This window comes from Sinocyclocheilus rhinocerous, unplaced genomic scaffold (genome assembly GCF_001515625.1).
Source record: "Sinocyclocheilus rhinocerous isolate Xijiao unplaced genomic scaffold, SAMN03320098_v1.1 scaffold938, whole genome shotgun sequence".
Lineage (NCBI taxonomy): Eukaryota > Metazoa > Chordata > Actinopteri > Cypriniformes > Cyprinidae > Sinocyclocheilus > Sinocyclocheilus rhinocerous.
The window spans coordinates 1,595,271-1,601,270 of record NW_015665007.1 but is presented as its reverse complement, the minus strand read 5'-3'; positions in this window follow the sequence as shown (position 1 = coordinate 1,601,270).

The following is a 6,000-nucleotide window of genomic DNA, read 5'->3' as shown; positions in this document are numbered from 1 at the left end:
ATGGAAAATGTAATTCTTGAAGCTCTAGCCCCCTTATTTTCTTATGGCAAAACAGGACTAAAAACCAGACAGCATTTGCATAAACTGTTTAGTCTAGTCTTAAAGGGGTCATATGACATTGCAACACTCTAAAGAGAAAGGAAAAAATGAAATCGCATCATATGACCCCTTTAACTTTACTTGCTCATGTAGAAACAACGACACAACCGGGAATTGCCGCGCATCGCAACTGTCCGTTTTTACTGGAATCGGGGATAAAAGAGAAAGAAAAAATTGAAATCGCATCATATGACCCCTTTAAAAAGTTAGTCTTCTTTTTTCTTCATGACTGGTCATAACAGTTCAGTACGATTCAGTACAGAAGACCAGTAAATTATAGGACGATAAAGTACAGAAAATTGTGCAGTACAGTGACAGATGTGTGACAATTACCGCTATACATGTTTAAAATGAACAAACGTTATTACAGTAATGTTAATAAAATGAATGATCAATGTTATCTGGTCTTTAATAATGTTATCAAAACATTAGCACAAAAACATTATTTATGCATTGTTCATGGAACATTATTTTTCTGTAATGTTTTAGATGGAAGTTCATAGAACATTTAAAAAATGCTAAGAGAACATTTAAAAGTAATGTTCCCATAATGTTATTTTGCAAACATTGACCGTTAACATTAACTTTAACATTTGTATAACCAAGAAAAAATTACAAAACTGGACGTTTTGAACATTCAGAGAACATTTAGAAATAACGTTTTCACTTACTGAAAACATTAGTAAAACGCTTTTATTTATTTATTTCTCCACTACTATATCGTTCAGATATGTCACCACTAACTTGAGGATGTTAAAGTGGAACTGGACTCAGTGTGTAACTGCTCTTAGAAAGTGTTGATCGGTTTTGACAAATATGACCCCTTTAACTTTACTTGCTCATGTAGAAACAACGACACAACCGGGAATTGCCGCGCATCGCAACTGTCCGTTTTTACTGGAATCGGGGATAAATAATTCTGTTCGACTGTCCCGATTGATTACTCGTCAAGACTCTTCACGCTGGAGCCCGTGGGAATGGATGAGCAAAGTGTTTATGTGCTTTAGGATAAACGACTGCCTATAAAGCTGGCGAGGCCGCTCTCAGGGCCATAAATACGTCCACAGATTGTCTCGAGAGCGCATCGTAATCCTTGTTGACAGTCAGATGCCGGGAAGAGTAGCTGCAAGCAGACGATTCTCCTCCAATAGATGTCAATCAAAAGAGAGTCGGTCAGGCTTGCAGGAATGCCAAAGTTGGCATTGCTCCAATTATTTCTCTTTTAACGCTGTTAAAGAGCACAATTCTTATAGCATTCTTATAAACCTAAGTCAAAAAAAAATTATATACATCTAAAATAATGTCGTTTTACATCGTGTCTATTTTTGTCACTAGATGGCAGTAAAACTCCAATAATAATCCGTGTATCACCATGCATCTCCTAGAGTTTGAAACAGTTGTGTGGTCGAACTCACTCATTGCATAACGGGACAATACATCTCATTCATTCTGTGGTAAATAAATGTTTAGTCCCAAGCACTCTTTAATTGTTTTGGGAAAAAATGTAATGTACTTCTCTGCAAACGTTTGATGCATTTGAACACTTGTTTTTATTAAAATACTTAGTAGCACGCGTCGTCTTAAAACGTTTTAGAAAAGTTACTATTATTCATTGTGTGCTTTTATGATATTCTTTACTCTATATCATCATGGTTCCGGTGGTGTTTCCTTCGTCGTTGCTTTTGTTTAATTATTAAGGCTTTCTATAGCCTATTAATTGATCGATGTATCTGTTTATAGAATCCTTTTACATACTACTATTATTATCTTTTGTTTCCAGAGTATGTACATTAAGACATTAATTCCGTAGCCTAAATTTGATATTTATATGAATTTAACATGTTGCTCTCTAACATTTAGAATCACCAGATTGGTACTTCAACTATTACAACAATACAGAAATATTTTAAAAGGGACATTAAATGATTAACATTTAAATAATTAGATATTTATTGTTTGCTTTGTTAGATTATCGGTGAAATTACATGTTTCTTTTTTTGTTGTTGTTTAGTGGCTGCAAGAGTAGGCTATTTCATAAAGAATTTCAAATTCTCTCACTGCGCGAGCTCTTTCAGCCTTCAATTTCCCGCCAGCGCGCGCTCGGTCTAGTGTAGCAGGGCATAAAATTCAGTCTTGGCTGTGCAACAAGCACTTCAATTACTAAATACCCTTTCACTCAAAAGAAGCGATACACAACATATGAATGAATTAGATTTATTATGCGATAGCGATGGATTTTTTATGACTGACGAACAGACGTGCTAGATCAGCACAATGTCTTTCCCCACTGCGAGTTTAATGAGAGAGTTTTTTACTGTTGCCCCACGATCAGCGTCTTGTGGCTTGGGTCTCCTTTTACTCACAGATTTTTTTTTTCAGTGCCTGTTTAACGTCCGCCAGACCGACATATCCAGCGTGTTTCTAGGCAGTGTGTTACTTTTTCTGCTTTGTGGATAATTGTTTGGGCTATCAGCACTTTTTATTACCTGCAAAAAATAGATATGATACATCATAGTGTTGCAGTTGCTGTTGTAGAGGTGTGATCAAAAGTAGGCTACTGAAGGAAGTTAGAGTACGTTTGTTTGACATTGTTAGACGTTTGTTAATGCCATTCGATTGGATCCCGTTATGTGCCACTTTCATACATAAACTTGTTAACTCGGATACTTTTAAAACCATTTAAGCTTGACGTGATATTATTAACGTTGCTTTATTAAAGCCATTTTCAATCGCCATTGCTTTCACAGTAATCATACATTGTTGCTGTTGGACAAGGAGCCTCACCGCAGATGTGTAAATACTGCTCGCCAAGCAAAGCCTCAACCTATATATTTTCTACAGTATGCGAATAATTCAGTAACTTGAAGGGGATCCACATTTGTAAAGGCATTTCAATAGGATATTTTCATCGCAATCTGTTGTGGTTTGTCTCTAGCAACCCAGATTGTCTTTTGGCGCCTCTAGCACTCAAACCTTCGAAATAAACACTTATATTTTGTGATATATTTGTAAAAGTGTGATAAATGAGCCCAGTGATGTCATTAACCGCGCGATGACGATTCGAACGAAAAGAGTTCTAACGCCCTGCTGTTGCTATGGTTACCGCTTGCAAGGGATTTCATGTACTGCACTTTCTAACTTGTAATTTAACTTTTTGGTGCCTGAAGTGTTTAAACTTAAGTTGAAACGTATACTAATTTGTTTAAAAAAAATTAAAAAGTAGTTGGCCTACTTGTTAGATACACTTAATCGAGACTGCACAATAAACGACCAATGCGCAGTGTGCAAACAAGCAGTTCTAAGGTACAAAATAAATGAAATAAGCATTGCATGTAGTGTTTGCTGCAGCCTGGTCTACCCACTCTCTCTGCCGTGAAGCCTGTGGTTGCGGAATGTTTCCGCTCGTTTGAAGCGGAGAGGCTGGGCAGAGGGAGTCGTTGGCAGAGTCTCCGCGGATGTGAAGAATGCGCCCGTGTTCGTTCGGTCTCCCGTTACGCGCGTCTCCTCAGAGGGGCAGTGCTCGCTGGGGCACCGCTGGATTTCCTTCCTTGTGTTGCCTGCCTGCTATGTTTTTCCGCGTAATATTTTCTGCCAAACCAACAAGCATTATGATTTTGCCGAGTTAAATAATGCCGTTAACTGATGCCAGTATAATTATATTAATTAAAAGACCAGGGTAAATCGGTTTTTATGGTCGTAAAAACAGGATTAAATATAATTCTTACCCTTCTGACAGTGCTTGGCATAATTTTCTCAGCATCATTCTTTTCATTGTCCCTCTTGAGCAATGAAAATAGGCATATATTAACATGTTGCAAGTTTTTGATCATGGTTATTTTTTTTATTATTATTAATTAATTCGACTATTGTTTATCTTTGGTTGCTGTGTTTTGTTGCTTTTAAAGTATACAATTGTAGCATTTTCAGATACTAAAGGGTAGGCTGTTGCTATTGACCACTCTATTATAATCACAGACATTGGCCTATATAAAATAATTCAGCCTATTTCACACGCTCCAGTATCTGCACTGTTTTGATTTCGAGTTTGAGGAGCAGCCGACCGGATGTAGCATTGATAAATATCCCTGTTGATCACTTGATTGATTACCTCGCGCAAAGGTCACGCGGGCGCGCGGTAATTTCCTTGTGCCCGCGGCTCCCATTTCACTTTCAGTCTGGCGCAAGATCCCACGACTTTACAAATTATGTTTTTATTTTAACCCTTCCCTTCCCCCTTTAACATCGCCGAATCTCGCCAACGACCTCTGTGTGCTGTACATCAAACGACAGAAGAGGGCAAACCTTTAATTAGGTTGGAGTATTAATCATAGAAGGTAAACTGTATTCTCTCTTTTTGATGGGGTTGAATTTAAACCCGACGACAAGCTAATAATTTAGGCGCATTTCCAAAAGGGTTCTGGCCTCAATTAATTTTCAATAATTACAGCCCACAGGGTCTTGACTGATCCTCACACCAGTGCGCCAGCTACGCCATCTCTAGCCGACGGGGTCAGAGTATCATAATAAAATATGTACTGTGAAAAGTAAGGACGGTGGTGAGATATTGCGAATGGGGAAAAAACGGTGTTGATGTAAACTAATGCCAACGTACGGCAAAACAAAGCAGGACAACTGCATTGAGAGCTTTCAAGCCCACTCCCTCTTTCTTTCTCTCTGTTTGTTTGTCATGGAGAGAAGTTGCATTGGGTCGCTGTGCTTGTTCTCTAACGCTTACATTTTATGACTTGTTTCTTGTGCAACATTTGAAGACTTCGTTTATTCAATATCTTTGCAGACTCTGTATTTTCATCAAAAAGTTCCCTCACAACTGAAAGAATGCACTGAAGAATCAATTTATGAAATTTAAATAACATTAGGATATATTTCTTTTGATTTGTTAGAAAAGATCAATTAATTATTGGGCATTTTAGCTGAGTTAAATTATAGACTGTCCAATTAAATACATAATGAAACATAAATATGATCACTGACATTTTTAATAATTGTGAGTTGTAATTTGGCAAAATATTGGATGACGTTTCTGTTTTTTTATTTTAAGAACTTATTTGCTGACTCTCATTTTCTGTTGACTATTGTGGATTTTATGTGAGTAGCCTAAGTGTTGTATTTGTAAGTGCTGGTCAGCTCATAGCTCAGAGAGGCGTGGAAGGCAGCTGCTGTTTGTTCTGCACCATTCATTTCTATGCAGAGTGATGTCAGATTAATTGGATCCGTTTTAGAAATACTTAGCAATCAATACCGCCAGTGAGAGGAAAGCGACCCTTTTAAAGGTTCATGGGCAAGGTCAACATGATGTCACGCGCTTCTAATTAATGGACAATTAACTTAATGACCCAAGAGTTTCCCAAATTCTCACCCATCTTGACAAATAAAAGCCCAAATCAAATTAAAATTAGATCAATTAAAGCTGATATATTCGTTGTATAATGGAGGATCATACATCAAGATCATATCAGCTAAAGCCTAGGTCTAATGTATTTAATTTATGCATTGCTGGACATCTGCAAAAATGTGTCCCAAAGGCATCAGAGATCACTTTCCGCTTCATGTTACAAAAAATGCTCTGTTTTTGAGTAAATATGTATACTTACTTCCTAAAAACATTAAAGTTATCAACCCAATATTTTACGCACTGGAAAATAATTGCTTAGGTTTTACAGTTTTTAGTCGGGCTATAACCGACATAAATTTATGGAAAGCAAGCCCAACTCCACAGATTAATAATTGTCAGTGCCGCATGCAAGAAAAAAATATTCAAAGGGCTGCCCTCGGTACCGATGCCCACGCGTCTGGCTGAGGGAGGGGGAGAGAAGTAAAAGTGTATCATTTTCATAAATTCATAACGATGGTCAAATCTCAATTAAACAACATAAAACGTTT